General features: G+C 39.9%; 1 non-coding gene across 1 annotated transcript; it reads right to left on the bottom strand.

The window, feature by feature from the left end:
* Positions 1-5,880: 5,880 nt before the first annotated feature.
* LOC112699857 (small nucleolar RNA R71) lies at positions 5,881-5,988 on the bottom strand. The gene has a single exon (XR_003152792.1). It is a non-coding gene; the product is annotated as a small nucleolar RNA R71 (small nucleolar RNA).
* Between the last annotated feature and the right edge of the window lie 15,902 nt (positions 5,989-21,890).

Genomic DNA, 21,890 nt, shown 5'->3' with positions numbered 1-21,890 from the left:
GCGGCGGATGGCTTTTCATCAGCAACCTCCCAAGGTACCTCAGCTCGGCGACCCAACTGAGTAATCATGAATGGAAATAGGAGGGTGCCTCTAACATGGACTCTGGTCATGTAATGCCAGATGAAGCGGGGTAGATATAAGTCCTTACCCGTCATCACACACCAGTTGAGGGTAATCATAGCAGCTGGCACCTCTGTCTCATGAGTGCTCAGCATCACGTAGTTACTTAGAATCTGTTGCCATAGCCGAGCCTCATCATTCAGATAAATGAGCCTGATTCCCTTGGGTACCACTGTGCTCTTTCCCATGACCCATGGAACAGTGAGATCAAGAGTGAGATCCCGTTTCACTGCATTCCTATCAAACCTCATGAATCTCATATCCTCCTCAGCTTTCTGGTAACCGTCTGGCTGATCGAATTTAGGTGAGAGCTGGAGGATGTCTCCAACTGCTTCCTCAGTAACCAGAACTTGCTTGCCTCTCAGCTGTACTGCATCCAGGGATGATAGAAAATAGCTACAGTAGAATTCTCTGACCCAGGATGAGTTGATCTCAGTCAAGTTTCTCTCCAGGAAGAACCAACCTCTTTGTTTGATCTGATATGAAGTGTACTGCCTGAGTTCTTCTGGAATTTTGAGTGTCCTTTCCAGGTACAGATTCCTGGATGTGGCAAAAACGGGGTACTTCAGCTCACAGTATTTGTTTGCAAATTTAATTGGGTCAGCCGCAGGTACCAACTGATCAGCTTTTTCCTGTGGGGTAAAGTTCTTCTCCTGCCAAGAATCATCATGTAAGATACCAAGGATCGATACAGAGGATTCGCCAGTGGTTACTTTGCCCTTTCCCCTGCTTTGAGAGTCAAACATCCTGAAAGATAGAATTTCCAGGATATAATTGAAGAATGAAAGCAGGAAAATAAGTAGGCAAATAGGATAATAGCAATATAAGCATAAAGGCAAAAGATGAATGAAAGAGGGGTAAAAGCATAAAGTGAGTTGAATATATGATATGTAGAATTTTTTTTATTTAGGAAAACGGTAGTCATGCCATTAGTTAGAAAGTTAGAATGGTTAATAAGTTAAAAGGAGGTTAAAGCAGTGAGTTAGAAAAAAGAAAGTCAAAGTAAGTCGCATGATAAACGGTTTCCTAGTGAACAATATTCACAAATTAAAACAAAAAGCAACTCATATGCAAGCAAGATTGATGAGAATTTGGATCGATAGAAAAGGTGCAAAACCAACATGAAATCATCGATAATGGAATTTAGTAGCCAGGGAATCAAAAGGAATAAGAATGCTGGCCCGTGCATTCAAGAATCGGTTCGGTTGTAGCTGAGTAGTGCAAAATTGAGAAATGCCAAAACCAATTCCTGAATGTAAAATGAAACAATTTGCAGAAAATTGGGTAGCATTCCTGGCTAAAATTGGATGTTTCCGGGAAATAAATAGCAAGAAAAAGACAGTTCATATGAGAATAAATGTGCTGCAGGGAGTTACAAATAGCATGAACAGTAATGAATAGTGTAACAACAGCATCAAACATGAAAGGATAGCAGATGAACAGGATGAGTATTACAGCCAGTTTAAAATTGCAGAATAAATAAACAGGTAACAAGAACAGCGCAATTATCAGGCCTAAATCCACTAACCCCATCCTAACTACCTAACCACCTAGAACCCACTACGAACATGCATCTCTAATTATCCTAAATTGAACAAACTTGGATAAATATGCAATTAACTAGGAATGAAAAAGAAATCAGTGTTCAGTGGAACCTGGTATGTGTAAGAACAAGGGATAGGGCAGAGGGAAGGCGGTGGTGATGTGGCGGTGCCGGGAGAGGCACGGCAGCGTGATAGTGGAGCATCGGCGGTGGCAGGGGTGCAGGATAGATTTGAATGGTGGAGGGTTGGGTGGCTATGGTTGAGAAGAGGGGGTGAGGGTTGGGGTGGTGGCTGGCGGAGGTGTGCTGCGGCGGTCTAAGGCTGGCCATGGTGGGGGCAGTGGCGGAGGGGAGAGAAGGGAAGAATGGAAAAAAGAAGAGAGGGGGAAGGGGGTGTGGCGGTGGTGGCGCGGTGGTATGGGCGGCTAGGGGTGGTTGTTGTTGGTGGTTGGGGATGGCTGAGGGAGAGAGAGATGTAGAGGAGTAGGGAGAGGGGGTTGGGATTTGGGGGACGCGACAGGTTAGGATTCATGATGAGCGGATAATTTGTACGCTTTTTGGCATTGTTTTTAGTATGTTTTTAGTATGATCTAGTTAGTTTTTAGTATATTTTTATTAGTTTTTAGTTAAAATTCACTTTTCTAGACTTTACTATGAGTTTGTGTGTTTTTCTGTGATTTCAGGTATTTTCTGGCTGAAATTGAGGGACCTGAGCAAAAATCTGATTCAGAGACTAAAAAGGACTGCAGATGCTGTTGGATTCTGACCTCCCTGCACTCGAAGTGGATTTTCTGGAGCTACAGAAGTCCAATTGGCGCGCTCTCAACGGCTTTGGAAAGTAGACATCCTGGGCTTTCCAGCAATATATAATAGTCCATACTTTGCTCAGGATTTGATGGCCCAAACCGGCGTTCAAAGTCAACCTCAGAATTCCCAGCGTTAAACACCGGAATTGGCACCAAAATGGGAGTTAAACGCCCAAACTGGCACCAAAGCTGGCGTTTAACTCCAAGAGGAGTCTCTACACGAAAATGCTTCAATGCTCAGCCCAAGCACACACCAAGTGGGCCCGGAAGTGGATTTTTATGTCATTTACTCATCTCTGTACACCCTAGGCTACTAGTTCTCTATAAGTAGGACCTTTTACTATTGTATTTTCATCTTTGGATCTTTGGATCTTTGGATCTTTGGATCTTTGGATCTTTTGATCATTTTTCGATCTTAGGATCATCTTTGGACATCTAGTTCTTAGATCATTGGGAGGCTGGCCATTCGGCCATGCCTAGACCTTGTTCTTATGTATTTTCAACGGTGGAGTTTCTACACACCATAGATTAAGGTGTGGAGCTCTGCTGTACCTCGAGTATTAATGCAATTACTGTTGTTCTTCTATTCAATTCTGCTCGTTCTTGTTCTAAGATATCACTTGTTCTTCAACTTGAAGAATGTGATGATCCGTGACACTCATCATCATTCTCACCTATGAACGTGTGACTGACAACCACCTCCGTTCTACCTTCGACTGGGTGAATATCTCTTGGATTCTTTAACCGGAATCTTCGTGGTATAGGCTAGAACTGATGGCGGCATTCAAGAGAATCCAGAAGGTCTAACCTTGTCTGTGGTATTCTGAGTAGGATTCAATGATTGAATGACTGTGATGTGCTTCAAACTCCTGAAGGCGGGGCGTTAGTGACAGACGCAAAAGAATCACTGGATTCTATTCCGGCTTGATTGAGAACCGACAGATGGATAGCCGTGCCGTGATAGGGTGCGTTGAACATTTCCACTGAGAGGATGGGAGGTAGCCATTGACAACGGTGAAACCCTACATACAGCTTGCCATGGAAGGAGCCTTGCGTGTTTGAAGAATAAGACAGTAGGAAAGCAGAGGTTCAGAAGACAAAGCATCTCCAAAACCTCAACCTCTTCTCTATCACTGCAAAACAAGTACTTATTTCATGTTCTTTTGCTTTTTACAATCAATCCTGATAATTTCTGATATCCTGACTAAGATTTACAAGATAACCATAGCTTGCTTCAAGCCGACAATCTCCGTGGGATCGACCCTTACTCACGTAAGGTATTACTTGGACGACCCTGTGACTTGCTGGTTAGTTGTGCGGAGTTGCAAAAGTGTGATTGCAATTTCGCACTATCAAGTTTTTGGCGCCGTTGCCAGGGATTGTTGAGTATGGACAACTGATGGTTCATCTTGTTGCTTAGATTAGGTATTTTTTTTCAGAGTTCTTAAGAATGAATTCTAGTGTTTCAAGGTGATGTTCTTATCATCACCAAAGCTGATTGATTTTCATCAATTTAGCTCTTGAATGCAATGTTCTGCTGAGGCTTGTTTAGCCATGTCTAATTTCTTTAGACTAAAGCTTTAGACTAACATTGCATGATTCCTGGAATTCTCATTAAGAATTTTGATACCTTTATTTTCTTTTTCTACTTAATTTTCGAAAAAAAAAATCCAAAAATATTTCTTGTTTGAGTCTAAAGTCTCATTTTAAGTTTGGTGTCAATTGCATGTTTCTGTTTTTCTTGCATTGATTCATGTGTCTTAGTGATCTTCAAGATGTTCTTGATGATTTCTTACTCTAATCTTTAAATTCTCTTGACTTGAGTATTTTGTGTGTCTCATATGCATTCTCATTAGTGTCAGTAGTATACAAACTGCTAAGTTTGGTGTCTTGCATGCATTGTTATTTGATTCTTGTTGCATTTTGATTTTTCCTTATTATTAAAAATCCAAAAATATTTTTAATTTGTGTCTTCTCAAGTCAATAATACAGAGAATTGAAGATTCAGAACATGCAGCAGAGGAATTACACAGAAAAAGCTGGGCGTTCAAAACGCCCAGTGAAAAAGGACAGACTGGCGTTTAAACGCCAGCCAGGGCACCTGGTTGGGCGTTTAACGCCCAAAAGGGTATAGTTTTGGGCGTTAAACGCCAGAATGTGCACCATTCTGGGCATTTAACGCCAGGATGGCACAAGAGGGAAGATTTTGTTTTTAATGCAGATTTTTTTTCAGTTTTCAAACTTTTTCAAAATCAAATCTTTTTCAAATCATATCTTTTCAATCATATGTTTTCAAAATCAATTTCTCTCTATTTTTAAAAATACTCTCTATCAATTAATGATTTGATTCAACATTTCAAGTATGTTGCCTTTTCTGTTAAGAAAGGTTTAATGTTTGAATCATATCTTTTCTTGTTAGCCAAGTTTTTAATTTTCAAAATCAAATCTTTTTAAAATGTTTTTCAAATCATATCTTCTCAATCACATCTTTTTAAAACTAATCATATCTTCTTAACCACATCTTTTTCAAAATAGTTTTCAATCAAATCTTTTTGATTTCTAATTTCAAAGTCTTTTTCAAAAATCACTTGATTTCTTTTCCACTTTCATTTTCGAAAATCAATTAGTGTTTTTCAAAAATGTTTTCAAAATCTTTTACCTAATTTTCGAAAATTGCTTCCCTTCTTCTCATATCCTTCTATTTTATGGACTAACACTATTCCTTAATGCAAAATTCGAACTCCATCTTCTTTGATAAGTTCAAATTTTCTACTTCTGTCTTCTACTTTTCTTTTCCTCTGACACCTAAAGGAATCTCTATACTGTGACATAGAGGATTCCACATTTTCTTGTTCCCTTCTCTTTCTTATGAGCAGGAGCAGGGACAAAAGCATTCTTGTTGAGGCTGATCCTGAACCTGAAAGGACCTTGAAGAGAAAGCTAAGAGAAGCCAAAGCACAAATCTCTGTAGAGGACCTAACAGAAATCTTCAAAGAAGAAGAACACATGGCAGCCGAGAACAACAACAATGCCAACAATGCAAGGAAGGTGCTGGGTGACTTTACTGCACCTACTCCCGACTTCTATGGGAGAAGCATCTCTATCCCTGCCATTGGAGCAAACAACTTTGAGCTTAAGCCTCAATTAGTTTCTCTAATGCAACAGAATTGCAAGTTCCATGGACTTCTATTGGAAGATCCTCATCAGTTCTTAGCTGAATTCTTGCAAATCTGTGACACTGTCAAGACTAATGGGGTTGACCCTGAGGTCTACAGACTTATGCTATTCCCTTTTGCTGTAAGAGACAGAGCTAGGACATGGTTGGACTCTCAACCTAAAGAAAGCCTGGACTCTTGGGAAAAGCTAGTCAATGCCTTCTTGGCAAAGTTCTTTCCACCTCAAAAATTGAGTAAGCTTAGAGTGGAAGTCCAAACCTTCAGACAGAAGGAAGGAGAATCCCTCTATGAAGCTTGGGAAAGATACAAACAATTAATCAGAAAGTGTCCTTCTGATATGCTTTCTGAATGGAGCATCATAGGTATTTTCTATGATGGTCTCTCTGAACTATCCAAAATGTCTTTGGATAGCTCTGCTGGAGGATCTCTTCATCTGAAGAAGACGCCTACAGAAGCTCAAGAGCTGATTGAAATGGTTGCAAATAACCAATTCATGTACACTTCTGAAAGAAACCCTGTGAACAATGGGACTAGTCAGAAGAAAGGAGTTCTTGAGATTGACACTCTGAATGCCATATTGGCTCAGAGCAAAATATTGACTCAACAAGTCAATATGATTTCTCAAAGTCTGTCTGGAATGCAAAATGCACCAAGCAGTACTAAGGAGGCTTCATCTGAGGAAGAAGCTTATGATCCTGAGAACCCGGTGAATTACATGGGAGAATCCTATGGAAACACCTATAATCCTTCATGGAGAAATCATCCAAATCTCTCATGGAAGGATCAACAGAGACCTCAACAAGGTTTCAACAATAATAATGGTGGAAGAAACAGGTTTAGCAATAGCAAGCCTTTTCCATCATCTTCTCAGCAACAGACAGAGAGTTCTAAGCAGAATACCTCTGACTTAGCAACCATGGTCTCTGATCTAATCAAAACCACTCAAAGTTTCATGACTGAAACAAGGTCCTCCATTAGAAACTTGGAGGCACAAGTGGGTCAGCTGAGCAAGAGAATTACTGAACTCCCTCCTAGTACTCTCCCAAGCAATACAGAAGAAAATCCAAAAGGAGAGTGCAAGGCCATCAACATGGCCAAATTTTGGGAGGAAGGAGAGGCAGTGAACGCCACTGAGGAAGACCTCAATGGACGTCCACTGGCCTCCAATGAGTTCCCCAATGAGGAACCATGGGAATCTGAGGCTCAAAATGAGACCATAGAGATTCCATTGGACTTACTTCTGCCATTCATGAGCTCTGATGAGTATTCTTCCTCTGAAGAGGATGAGTATGTCACCGAAGGGCAAGTTGCTAAATACCTTAGAGCAATCATGAAGCTAAATGACAAGTTATTTGGAAATGAGACTTGGGAGGATGAACCCCCTTTGCTCACCAAAGAACTGGATGACTTGTCTAGGCAGAAATTACCTCAAAAGAGACAGGAGCCTGGGCAGTTTTCAATACCTTGTACCATAGGCACCATGACCTTCAAGAAGGCCTTGTGTGACTTAGGGTCAAGTGTAAACCTCATGCCTCTCTCTGTAATGGAGAAGCTAGGGATCTTTGAGGTACAAGCTGCAAAAATCTCACTAGAGATGGCAGACAACTCAAGAAAACAGGCTTATGGACTTGTAGAGGATGTTCTGGTAAAAGTTGAAGACCATTACATCCCTACTAATTTCATAGTCCTAGAGACAGGGAAGTGCATGGATGAATCCATCATCCTTGGCAGACCCTTCCTAGCCACAGCAAAGGCTGTGATTGATGTTGATAGAGGAGAGTTGATCATTCAAGTGAATGAAGAATCCTTTGTGTTTGAGGCTCAAGGATATCCCTCTGTCACCATGGAGAGGAAGCATGAAGAGCTTCTCTCAAAACAGAGCCAAACAGAGCCCCCACAGTCAAACTCTAAGTTTGGTGTTGGGAGGCCACAACCAAACCTTAAGTTTGGTGTTGAACCCCCACATTCAAACTCTAAGTTTGGTGTTGGGAGGTTCCAACATGGCTCTGAGCATTTCTGAGGCTCCATGAGAGCCCACTGTCAAGCTACTGACATTAAAGAAACGCTTGTTGGGAGGCAACCCAATGTTATATTTTGACTATTTTCTTTTGTTATTTTATGTTTTTTTGTAGGTTGATGATCATGAGAAGTCACAAAATCAATGAAAAAAGCAAAAACAGAATGAAAACAGGAAGAAAAATAGCACACCCTGGAGGAAGAACTTACTGGCGTTTAAACGCCAGTAAGGCTAGCTGTTGGGCGTTTAACACCCTGTCTGGCACCATTCTGGGCGTTTAACGCCAGAAAGGGGCACCAGACTGGCGTTAAACGCCAGAAAAGGGCAAGAAGCTGGCGTTAAACGCCAGAAATGGGCACCAGCCCGGCGTTTAACGCCAGAAATGGCTAAAAACGCATTTTTGCATGCCATTTGGTGCAGGGATGACTTTTCCTTGACACCTCAGGATCTGTGGACCCCACAGGATCCCTACCTACCCCACCAATCTCTCTTTTCTTCACCCATTCACCAATCACCTCAACACCTCTTCCCCAAAAATCCTTCACCTATCAAATCCCATCTTTCTCTTCACCACTCACATCCATCCTTCACAAAACCCCACCTACCTCACCATTCAAATTCAAACCACTTTCCCTCCCAAACCCACCCTCAAATAGCCGAACCCTCACCACCCCCCACTCCTATATAAACCCCTCTTCACTCCTTCATTTTCACACAACCTAAACACCACTTCTACCCCCTTTGGCCGAACACAAAGCCATTCCCTTCTTCCTCATTTCTTCTTCTTCTACTCTCTTCTTTCTTCTTTTGCTCGAGGACGAGCAAACATTTTAAGTTTGGTGTGGTAAAAGCATCGCTTTTTGTTTTTCCATAACCATTTATGGCATCCAAGGCCGGAGAAACCTCTAAAAAGAGGAAAGGGAAGGCAAAAGCTTCCACCTCCGAGTCATGGGAGATGGAAAGATTTATCTCAAGGGTGCATCAAGACCACTTCTATGAAGTTGTGGCCTTAAAGAAGGTGATCCCTGAGGTCCCTTTTTCACTCAAAAAGAGTGAATATCCGGAGATCCGACATGAGATCCGAATAAGAGGTTGGGAAGTTCTTACCAACCCCATTCAACAAGTCGGAATCTTGATGGTTCAAGAGTTCTATGACAATGCATGGATCACCAAGAACCATGATCAAAGTGTGAACCCGGATCCAAAGAATTATCTTACTATGGTTCGGAGGAAATACTTGGATTTTAGTCCGGAAAATGTAAGGTTGGCATTCAACTTGCCCATGATGCAAGGAGATGAACATCCTTACACTAGAAGGGTCAACTTTGATCAAAGGTTGGACCAAGTCCTCACAGTCATATGTGAAGAGGGCGCCCAATGGAAGAGTGATTCAAGAGGGAAGCCGGTTCAACTGAGAAGGCATGACCTCAAACCCGTGGCTAGAGGATGGTTGGAGTTTATCCAACGCTCAATCATTCCCACTAGCAACCGGTCCGAAGTTACTATAGACCGGGCTATTATGATTCATAGCATCATGATTGGAGAAGAAATAGAAGTTCATGAGGTTATAGCTCAAGAACTTTACAAGGTGGCGGACAAGTCCTCTACCTTGGCAAGGTTAGCCTTCCCTCATCTCATTTGTCACCTCTGTTATTCGGTTGGAGTTGACATAGAGGGAGACATCCCTATTGATGAGGACAAGCCCATCACTAAGAAGAGGATGGAGCACACAAGAGACCCCACTCATCATGAGATCCCTGAGATGCCTCAAGGGATGCACTTTCCTCCACAAAACTATTGGGAGCAACTAAACACCTCCCTAGGAGAATTGAGTTCCAACATGGGACAACTAAGGGTGGAGCATCAAGAACACTCCATCATCCTCCATGAAATTAGAGAAGATCAAAGAATCATGAGAGAGGAGCAACAAAGACAAGGAAGAGACATTGAGGAGCTCAAGCACTCCATAGGATCTTCAAGAGGAAGAACAAGCCGCCATCAGTAAGGTGGACCCATTCTTTAATTTCCTTGTTCTTTATTTCTCTGTTTTTCGAAAATTATGCTTATGTTTATCTATGTTTGTGTCTTGTGATCATTAGTGTCTTAGTGTCTATGCCTTAAAGCTATGAATGTCCTATGAATCCATCACCTTTCTTGAATGAAAAATGTGCTTAAATTGGAAAAGAAAAGAATTGCATGAATTTTGAATTTTATAACAGTTTAATTATCTTGATGTGGTGGCAATACTTTTGTTTTCTGAATGTATGCTTAAACAGTGCATATGTCTTTTGAATTTGTGGTTCATGAATGTTGGCTCTTGAAAGAATGATGAAAAAGGAGACATGTTACTGAGGATCTGAAAAATCATAAAAATGATTCTTGAAGCAAGAAAAAAGTAGTGATTTAAAAAAAATTCGAAAAAAAAAGAAAAAGAAAAAGAAAGAGAAAAAGAAAAAAAAAAGAAAGAAAAAGAAAAGAAATAAGGTTGTGATCCAAGGCAAAAAGAGTGTGCTTAAGAACCCTGGACACCTCTAATTGGGGACTCTAGCAAAGCTGAGTCACAATCTGAAAAGGTTCACCCAATTATGTGTCTGTGGCATGTATGTATCCGGTGGTAATACTGGAAGACAGAGTGCTTTGGGCCACGGCCAAGACTCAATAAGTAGCTATGTTCAAGAATCATCATACTTTACTAGGAGAATCAATAACACTATCTGGATTCTAAGTTCCTAAAGAAGCCAATCATTCTGAATTTCAAAGGATAGAGTGAGATGCCAAAACTATTCAGAGGCAAAAAGCTAAAAGCCCTGCTCATCTAATTAATACTGATCTTCATAGATGTTTTTGGAATTCATTGCATATTCTCTTCTTTTTATCTTATTTGATTTTCAGTTGCTTGAGGACAAGCAACAATTTAAGTTTGGTGTTGTGATGAGTGGATAATTTGTACGCTTTTTGGCATTGTTTTTAGTATGTTTTTAGTATGATCTAGTTAGTTTTTAGTATATTTTTATTAGTTTTTAGTTAAAATTCACTTTTCTGGACTTTACTATGAGTTTGTGTGTTTTTCTGTGATTTCAGGTATTTTCTGGCTGAAATTGAGGGACCTGAGCAAAAATCTGATTCAGAGACTAAAAAGGACTGCAGATGCTGTTGGATTCTGACCTCCCTGTACTCGAAGTGGATTTTCTGGAGCTACAGAAGCCCAATTGGCGCGCTCTCAACGGCTCTGGAAAGTAAACATCCTGGGCTTTCCAGCAATATATGATAGTCCATACTTTGCCCAAGATTTGATAGCCCAAACCGGCGTTCAAAGTCACCCTCAGAATTCCCAGCGTTACGCCGGAACTGGCACCAAAATGGGAGTTAAACGCCCAAACTGGCACCAAAGCTGGCGTTTAACTCCAAGAGGAGTCTCTACACGAAAATGCTTCAATGCTCAGCCCAAGCACACACCAAGTGGGCCCGGAAGTGGATTTTTATGTCATTTACTCATCTCTGTACACCCTAGGCTACTAGTTCTCTATAAGTAGGACCTTTTACTATTGTATTTTCATATTTGGATCTTTGGATCTTTGGATCTTTGGATCTTTGGATCTTTGGATCTTTTGATCATTTTTTGATCTTAGGATCATCTTTGGACATCTAGTTCTTAGATCATTGGGAGGCTGGCCATTCGGCCATGCCTAGACCTTGTTCTTATGTATTTTCAACGGTGGAGTTTCTACACACCATAGATTAAGGTGTGGAGCTCTGCTGTACCTCGAGTATTAATGCAATTACTATTGTTCTTCTATTCAATTCCGCTCGTTCTTGTTCTAAGATATCACTTGTTCTTCAACTTGAAGAATGTGATGATCCGTGACACTCATCATCATTCTCACCTATGAACGTGTGACTGACAACCACCTCCATTCTACCTTCGACTGGGTGAATATCTCTTGGATTCTTTAACCGGAATCTTCGTGGTATAGGCTAGAACTGATGGCGGCATTCAAGAGAATCCGGAAGGTCTAACCTTGTCTGTGGTATTCTGAGTAGGATTCAATGATTGAATGACTGTGACGTGCTTCAAACTCCTGAAGGCGGGGCGTTAGTGACAGACGCAAAAGAATCACTGGATTCTATTCCGGCCTGATTGAGAACCGACAGATGGATAGCCGTGCCGTGACAGGGTGCGTTGAACATTTCCACTGAGAGGATGGGAGGTAGCCATTGACAACGGTGAAACCCTACATACAGCTTGCCATGGAAGGAGCCTTGCGTGTTTGAAGAAGAAGACAGTAGGAAAGCAGAGGTTCAGAAGACAGAGCATCTCCAAAACCTCAACCTCTTCTCTATCACTGCAAAACAAGTACTTATTTCATGTTCTTTTGCTTTTTACAATCAATCCTGATAATTTCTGATATCCTAACTAAGATTTACAAGATAACCATAGCTTGCTTCAAGCCGACAATCTCCGTGGGATCGACCCTTACTCACGTAAGGTATTACTTGGACGACCCAGTGCACTTGCTGGTTAGTTGTGCGGAGTTGCAAAAGTGTGATTGCAATTTCGCGCTATCAATTCGCGTGATTTGGGGTTAGTGATCGCAAATCCACGCGAATGCGTGGAGGACGCAGATGTGTGGTCGACGCAATCGCGTGGTTTGGGTAAAAGATGGGTGACGCGGACGCATGAGGAACACGGTCGCGTCGCTGGAATTTGTGCTAGACGCATGCTTCCAGCGTCGTGTCAGCACAACTCTCTGTCTTTATTTAGGGGGCCAAAATATCTACGCGACGCGATCGTGTCGCTCACGCTTTCGCGTGGGGTGGTTGTTGTGTAGTGATGCATTCGCATCAGGGACACGCACGCGTGGGTCGTTTTGTGCTAAACGCACACCAGCCACATGATTCCAGCCCAAATTTCTGGTCATTGGATCTTTACGCCGATATCCAAATCACGCGTTCGCGTGAGTGACGCGGACGTGTTTGAGGCATTTTTCGCAACTAACGTGAGAGCGTGGGGCACGCGGTCGCCTGAAATAATTTGTGCCAAGGCACGCCTCCAGCCATGCTTGTGCGTGACTTTCTGTTCACTTTCCTTTCCTTCCTAATGCACTTGTGACGCGGACGCGTCAACGATGCTGTCGCGTTGCGTGCTCTTTCTCTTCTTTTTTTTTTACAGTATGTAGAATGCAAAATGCAATGAATGTCATGCGAAAACTCCAGGTCCAAACAAAATTCAAAAACAAGGTAGAATGGAGAAGGAACGATCATACCATGGTGGGTTGTCTCCCACCTAGCACTTTTAGTTAAAGTCCTTGAGTTGGACATTTGATGAGCTTCCTGTTATGGTGGCTTGTGCTTAAATTCGTCCAGAAATCTCCACTAGTGTTTGGAATGCCAACATCCTCCGGGGTCCCAAACAAGGCACATAAAGCCTCTGAGCAGTTTTAAACAGGTTTCCAGGCTCCCAGGGTGTTGAATGTCAGAATAGATTCCAGGATCCCAAACTTTACTTTTACACCCATTTTTGTCTTGATCTGCATTTTTCCAGCCAGGTGATAAGTAATCTGAATTCTCACTGTAGTGACCAAACAGCTTCCGAGATCCTTTCAATTGAACTTGACACCGATCCTTGCACTTTAAATTAAAGTGTGAAACCTCATTGAATCTTGCATACCAGCGCTAAGTGCGAGTCATTCCCCTTTTGCTCTTAAAGCCGCAAAGAGCTTTAAGCTGGCCATCTGTTTCAAGCAAACCATATTCAAGTGAAAAAGTAAAGATAAAGGTCAAGGATTTTACCCACATGAAGTTTGTGTTGGGTGGTAATGGCCTTGGGATCAGTGTTTCCAGTGATTTTGCAAGCTCTACTCCCTTGTGGTTTTCAGTGAATTCCTCCACTTCTTTGCAAATTTCTTCCATTTCAACCATGTCCGGATCAAAGTCACTGATATCCTCCTCATCACTCAAGTCATAATTGGGAGGTTGAGAAAAGTCTACCTCTGCATCATCTTCGTATTCACTTGGAGAAGATTCTTCTATCTCAAAGACTTCACTTGCGGATGCAAGTTCATTATTAAGAGGACTTGACTTGTGATTATCATCATCAAGGAGACATGCGTCTTGGGTTACTCCGTCCAATTCCTCATAGGATACTTGCTTTGGGGGTTGTGCACTATCCTCCTTAGCATCAATTGTAACGTCTTCGACGAAATTCTTCACAACTTTGGATTCTGGCGGAGGTTCGGTATCTCCTAAATCTTCAACCAACTCTTTTTTTCTATAGTGACAGCTTCCTCTACTTGTTCTAGTACTGGGTTATGCTCTATACTGTCCACTGGAGTTTCTAGTGTCTCCTTCGTGCTACGTTCTTCATTAGATTCTCCATATGAAGCAATGGGGGTCTGTTGAGTGTCCGAATGTCTGGAAGATAATTGATTTATTGCCAGCTCCAGTTGATGAAGGTTTGTATGAAATTGGTCTACTGATTCTTCGAAGCGAACCTGTGATTCTTGGCTTGATGGATATGGACATGGCGCATAGGGGGGTGGTGGTTCTTGGGAGTAATTGGATCGGCATTGGGGCAGATAAGGATCATACGGTGGCGAATGGTGAAAAGAAGCTTGTGAGTATGGTGGTTCGAAGCTATGTTGAGAGGATGGTCTCTAAGCATAGGGTGGGGCTTGTTGGTGATTACTTGGGGGTCCACCATATCTATCAGTTTGGTATGCATTGTAGAATGGTCCTTGTCCATGATATCTAGGAGGGTGTTGTTGCTAAAAGGGTTGATCAGATCCTTTTGGCTCCATCCATCTTCGATTGCTTTGACCGTGATGCAAAGTCCTGTTATAGCTTCCATTCCTTTCAACAAAATTAGAACCAAACTCAAAGCGAGAGGGGTGAGAATTCATAGTAGATATCAGAAATAAGAAGGGAAAACAAAAACAAATAAATAAGTAAAAGAAAAATATTTACAATAACCAATAATAAGGCACACGTTTGCAATTCCCCGGCAACGGCGCCATTTTGACGAACGGATTTCCTATCGGTAAAGAAATTCACAAAAATAATCGCGTTGTAAGTATAGCTTCTAAACTAACAGAAAATCCTTTCGTACAAATGTTTGGTTGTCACAAGTAACAAACCCAATAAATTTTATAAACCGAAGTATTCAAACCTTGGGTGGTCTTCTCAAGGAATTGCAGGGAAGTGTGTTTTACTATTGGTTATGGAAAAAAGTGTTTTTGGGTTTTGAAAAGGTTTTAAACAAGAGAAATGGTTTGCAGAAGTTATTAAATTAATAACAAAGAAATCTCTTGGCAAGGTATGAAAACTGGAAGTCCTATCCTAGTTGTCCTTATCAATGGTGATGAGAATTATACTTTTGCTCTCACTAAGTCAACCTCTAACTATGAAGGTCAGTTAAATGAACAAATTAATTTAACACCTAAAGTCCTAGTCAACTCCTTAAGGAAAGACTAGAGTTATCGGAATCTAAATTAATCAGCAAGAATAATAATTATCAATCACGATGTGGTTGACAATTCAAGAATCACCAATTAATCAACCAAAGCCAATAATAAAAAAAAATCTAAATTCTAAATAGAGAGAAGCAATCATGAGTCTGAAATACCTCAAATTATATTAATTAAGAAAATCATAACATGAATGGTCCATAAGCCAATTTGGCAACATATATAATTAACAAATAAGAGAAGTCAAAATAAAGGAATATTGAACCTGATATGAAGATGAGATAATCCTAAGGTTAAGAGAAACTCTAAGTCCTAAATCCTAATTCTAAGAGAGAGGAGAGAACCTCTCTTTCTAAAAACTACATCTAAATCCTAAAACTATGTATGTTTTATATTGTATCCAGTATATCCCTCCAAAAGTCCTGGGGCCGACTTCTGCAAATTCTGCAGATCACGCACGTCACGCGTCCGCGTGGGTCACGCGGTCGCGTCATCTGGAGTTTTGCTCTTCCATGCGGTCGTGTCAGTCATGCGTTCGCGCTAGTTGCATTTCGCGGGTCATGCGTTCGCGTCATCCAAGCGCTCTTTTGCGCTAAGCACGCGTTCGCGTCGTCCATGCGGACATGTCACTGCCAGTTTCTCCAAAACTCCAATTTTGTGCTTTCCTTCTATTTTTGTATGTTTCCTTTCCATCTTTTAAGTCATTCCTGCCCTATAAAACCTGAAAGTACTCAACACACAAATCACGGCATCGAATGGTAATAAAGGATAATTAAATTTTGATTATTTTAAAGCATAGGAAACATGTTTTTCATATGTCATATCCTAAGGAAGGAATTGTAAAACCATGCAAATTCATATGAATAAGTAGGTGAATAGTTGATAAAATTATTCAATTTAAGCACAAGATTTATCATAAAATAGTGATTTATCAGTTACCCCTTACACAATCTTGTGGGCTTTGTAGAGCTCAACATCGCGGTCGCGTGGTCGCAAACGGTGCGATGATTGGAGCTACGGATCAAAAGTTACAAGGATTTAAAGATCAAGTGAGAGTTTGAGTTTGGGAGTTGTATTCTTCCCTTGCCCAATTTGTTTGCAGTGTGTTTGATGATTGAAAGAGGAGAGAGGGTTGTTCTTCAAGTGTTTTGAGCTGAGATGGGTGATGACATGTCATCATGTCATGTTTTTCTATGTTTTTTCATACAAGAAATTGATGATTTGTGCTTAAATATTGAATGCTTTTGTGCTTAATTGGTATATTTCTTTGATCTTTTGATTTGACAAACTTTGTAGGAAAAAAGAAGAAAAAGATGGAAAAAAGCACAAAATAAGCTAAAAAGGAGAAAAAAAGAGTTTTGGGGCACACTTTGAAGTTGGAGCACACTTTGATGCCTTAGACCACGCTTTTAAAAGCGTGGCCCATGACTAAATCAAGGAAATTTGACAATGAGCGCTCACGAAGTTAACTTGGGCGTTCACTAAGTTAACTTTTGCGTGAATTGCAGCTTGGAAGCAAGCTTTTTGCTGTCCAGCGTTCACTAAGTTAACTTGGCGCTGACAACATGACCATGCCTCCTTCAAAGGGCCATAACTTGAGCTATAGATGTCCAATTGATGCGCTTTCAGTTGCGTTAAAAAGCAGACATTTAGAGCTTTCTAATGATATATAACAATCTATATTTTGCATGAAATTGAAGTACAAATGATAGGCATCCTTAAGGCCCGAAAACCAACCAAAAAACTAAAACAGCCAAGGTTCGAAGAGGGAAACCAAGGCATAAAAGTAGCGCTCCATTGCATTACTTGACTGAGCGCTACACATGATGAGAAAATTGGCTCAAAAGGAAGCCACCAAGGCTCAAAGAAGGAAACAAATGCAAGCAAGGGGCACTATGTTGGAATTTTCTAACTAAGCGCTATGTGTGAGGCTTGGCACAAAGAAGACATAAGGCATCAGTAGCGCTACGTTTTCTTGACTCACTGAGCGCTTCACTGGGAGCTGCCCCATGCCTCCAACCAGCTTGAACCCAAGCCAACCGGACCCATCCTTCTTCAAATCTGTTTTTTTATTCAAGGCCAAATAAAAATCAACCCATTTAATTGAAATCCAAAGCAAGCAAAGCCCATTTGACATCACTCAAAGACACAAAGAAGCTAGCTTAGGAATTTTTTTTGTAATTTGTTTTCAATTTCAATTTCATTTCCATTTTCTAAAGCCTATTATAAAGGTATCAATTTCATTTCATCAAAAGGAAGGCTAGCTCTGCTAGAGAGCATTAGGAGTAGGATAGAGAGCTTTTTGTTTAAATTTTCCTTTGTGAACTTGAGAAGTGGAAATCAGATATGGGTTTTCTTTTCCTTTCTGTTTCATTCTCCTTCCTCTGCAATTTCCTTCCTATTTTGATCGAGAGAGCAAGTGAGCTCTTGGATTTCTTTCTTTTTTTACTATTTTATTGAAATTGTTAATTTCTCTTGAGATTTCAAAATTGATCTAAGTCTTCTTGCTGATTTCCTCTTCTGCTACTTTTACTTTTCTACAATTATACACTTTAGTTTACATTGAGCCTGATTTTAAATCTTCTGTTCCATTTACCTTGAATTTACTTTCCTGCAATTTAAATCTTTCTGTAAGTGTTCTGAGTTCTGATCTATTGCTTCCTTTAATTTTCAGCACCCAGCCCCCCTTTACATTTAATGCAATTTACATTTCTTGTCATTTAAGATTCTGTCAATTTACATTTCTTGCTCTTTAAGATTCTCCTCATTTACTTTCTACAACTTTAAATTTCTTGTCATTTACATTCTGTTGGTCACTCTTCACCCAAATCACCAATGTTAGCCTGACTAAACTAATCACCCACTAAAGTTGCTTGATCCATCAATCCCTGTGGGATCGACCTCACTCTTGTGAGTTATTACTACTTGATGTGACCCGGTACACTTGCCGGTGAGTTTTGTGTTGGAAATCAAATTTTCATCCATCAAGTTTTTGGCGCCGTTGCCGGGGATTGATTTAGATCGACAATGATTATGTGGGTGAGAAGTCTAGATCAAGCATTTTCCTTGTTTTTGTTCTCTGATTTAAGCTGATAGCAAGGTGTTTAAGTTATTGCCTCACTAAGAAATCCTTCTCTGTGACATGAATTTCAATTTTCATTGGTGTTGTGTTTTACAAAATTCAAATGGAGTTCAACTCATCTTATGATGAAACAAATTTTATGGGATATTACCCACCATCACCAACTTCTAATGATGGCTGGGAATATCACCAACAAATTACAAATCCTGAACACTCCAATCCATGGAGATATGTCTCAGAACCACAAGGTGAGCAAGACAATTTCATGGGATATTACCCACTATCACCAAGAAATTGCAAATTCTGAGCACTCCAATCAATGGAGATATGCTCTGGAGCCACAAATTGATCAAGCAATTCACATGAGATATTGTCCAGAGCCACAGAATGATTTATGTCATGATCCTCATGGTAGCTGGGCATATCAACAAGAGTATGAATAATAAAGTAAAATGAACTATTTCCCAAAGCCACAAAGTGACTCATATTGCTATGATACTGACATAAATTGTGGCGGGGAAGGGAATTTCAATGTTTTATCTTCTGTTCATCAAGGAACATCATCATTTGATTGTGGTATCAATGCATACATGGAAAATTGTTCCCCAATGCCACAAGATGATTCATACTGTGATGAATTCAACAATTCTTTAAGTTGTGCCTGGGAGAATTAAAACCAGAAAGCATTTGACAATTCATACTCCACTTATCAAGAGCTATCATCACTTGAGTAAACCTTCAATTCATTCAAGGAAAGCTGTCAAACCTCACTTTCCAGTTTTTCATCTGAAAATTCTTCATTATTTAACTATTCCTTGACACAAAATATCTTCCAAAACTCACAATCCACACAAACTTCCATGAACCAAAGCCTCTCAAGGCTTGAAACCATGCTTCAAAGATATAAAAGGGAAACATAGAGGTCCTGAAATGACCAAGAAAACTCCCTCAAAAACATGGAAGTGCTGCTAAATCAAATGTTAAGTGTGAGTGAGGAAGTGGGAAAACAAGAACAAAAGGTCCCTGTGTCAAGTGAAATTGCAATGAAGGATGAGGAACATGAGCCAAGGATTTTATATTCACAAAAGTTAATTGAAGTGACAATAGATCATGAAGATTCCCTCCAAATGACTTAATGGAAAGTCGTGAAGAAGGAATGGAGGAAGACAATCAAGAGAAGGCACACTCAATTAAGGCAGAGAAGTGCATAGAGGAAGGGATCATGGAACTACCAATTCTATAGGCTCTTGATAAAGAAAACACTCCAATAATCACACAACCACCAAGTCTTGATATCCAAGAAGTGAAGGCAACTAACAAGAGCACCAATCCTACCCCTGATCCAGCAAGCAAGCTCAATCAAGCCATTAACAAAAGAAAGCTTGCTGAGGAGAGACCAAGGCAGGGGACAATAGCTGAATCTGCTCCCCCCTTGAGGTCATTCCTCTTAACAAACTGGAAGAAGAGGAAGAAAGTGAAGAACAAAATGTCAAGCTAATGACACTAAAAGAGCGCTTGTTGGGAGGCAACCCAACCTTAGGTAACATTTCATTTCTGTACTTGGTTTATTTTCTTTCTTTTCTTTGTTTAAATTTCAATAAATTGGCATATGATTACATTCTAAGTTTGGTGTTTCCCTGCAACAATCCATTTTCAATCTATATGGATGATTGCATCAAATCTGAATTGAAAGTGTCACACTAAGATTCTAAGTTTGGTGTGTCACTTATTTTCTATGCAATTTATTCAGCAACACCACTTGTCTGCATAATCATAATGCCTCTGCAGTTTTGTCTTTCTTTTGGGTTGATTTTGTTCTTCTTTACTTTAGTCAGTTCTTTGTTTTTTTATGCTTTATGTTAGTTTCCTCATTAACTATTTTTGTTAAATATCTCACCAAGAAATCCTTATTCATGATAGATTCTTTGCTTGGTGATTGTATTTAACATATAACAGTTCCCTTTGTTTAGTTTTAGTTCAAATAAATTGACATAGGATTGCATTCTAAGTTTGCTGTTGCTATGCAACAAAATTTTTTTCCAATCTACACTGGATACTTGCATCAATTCCAAGTGAGATGTCACACTAAGTTTGGTGTGCCACTTATATTTTCATGCAATGTATTATGCACACCCTCTTATTTTGGCAATCACAATGTATCTGTTGCTCTGTGCCTTGATGGTTATCTTTAATTTTGTTTGCTTAAAATACATGTACTACTAACATTTTATTGTGTAAGGCACTCATTATCCATCTTAGCCCCATCACCACTGTTCTAATTGTTGCTTGAGGATGAGCAAGCATTCTGAAATTGGTAGGGGAAGGGAAAGAATGAGAGAGAAATGACAACAATAGAGAAGATGAATTATAAAGTTGTAAAGTTATTTTTCCTCTCATTTGTTTCCAGCACTTTAAATTGCATGACTGTCTTTATCTTCTCTGTTTACATGTGTGTATGAATAAGCATAGCCTGAATTTTGATTTGTAACATGTTGCTATGCCACTATGACTATCAACTTGAGTTTTATAAAGTCCAAATCAGTAATGTATCATGATCATAAACAAACAAGGAATTAAAAAAGAACTTAGCATGTGCATACAAGTATTGGAGGGCTAGTATGATTAATTGTTACTCAATTGCATTAGATTTTATTTAATTAATGTTTTCATCTAAGACATTTTGTGAAATCTTTTCAAATCATGAAAACCTTGAAGAAGCAAATGCAATTAAGGCAAGAAAAGAAAAAGGGAAAGAATGAGAAAGCTGAAGGCTCTGAGTAACAATGCCAATTTATTTGTTAAGTACTTGTGGTGTTTATGTATCAAGCAAAATGCATGAAAACAAAACACTTAGAGTCAAGGTTAGGCTCAAGTGCAAATGCACTCCCTCAAAGCTCAAGGCTCTGAGCATCAATGATTAGAGAGTAAAGAAAAGAAACAAATGAGCTTAAAAAAGTCCTCTAATAAAATGCTTGTGGTGCTTGTGTATCAAGTGGTAATACTTGAAAACAAAGCATTTAGAGTTGTAGCTTTGTTATTAACTCATGGGGCAAAGCACCCAAATAGAGAAGCAAATAAGAAAATCAAAAGCTTGTTTCAAGGGAGAATTATAAGGAAAAGATTTCATAAATTGAGCTAGATAGAAGCATCAATCATTTATATTTCTTTTGTGATTGTGGCATGCATCGAAAACTAGCCAACCATGAACATTGAGTTTCTATTCTTCTTACCTTGGATTGTCAATCTTTATTTCATGATTCTTTTCTTGCTTGAGGACAAGCAAGGTTTAAGTTTGGTGTTGTGATGACATGTCATCATGTCATGTTTTTCTATTCTTTTTCATACAAGAAATTGATGATTTGTGGTAAAATATTGAATGCTTTTGTGCTTAATTGGTATATTTCTTTGATCTTTTGATTTGATAAACTTTGTAGAAAATAAGAAGAAAAAGAAGCAAAAAGGCACAAAATAAGCTAAAAACGAGAAAAAAAGAGTTTTAGGACACACTTTGAAGTTGGAGCACACTATGATGCCTTATGCCACGGTTTTAAAAGCGTGGCCCATGACTAAAGGAAGTTTGACAATCAGCGCTCACTAAGTTAACTTGGGCATTCACTAAGTTAACTTTTGCGTGAATTGCAGCTTGGAAGCAAGCTTTTTGCTATCCAGCGTTCACTAAGTTA

Source organism: Arachis hypogaea, chromosome 6, assembly GCF_003086295.3.
Source record: "Arachis hypogaea cultivar Tifrunner chromosome 6, arahy.Tifrunner.gnm2.J5K5, whole genome shotgun sequence".
In the NCBI taxonomy this organism is placed as follows: domain Eukaryota; kingdom Viridiplantae; phylum Streptophyta; class Magnoliopsida; order Fabales; family Fabaceae; genus Arachis; species Arachis hypogaea.
This window is presented reverse-complemented; position numbering and strand designations above follow the sequence as displayed.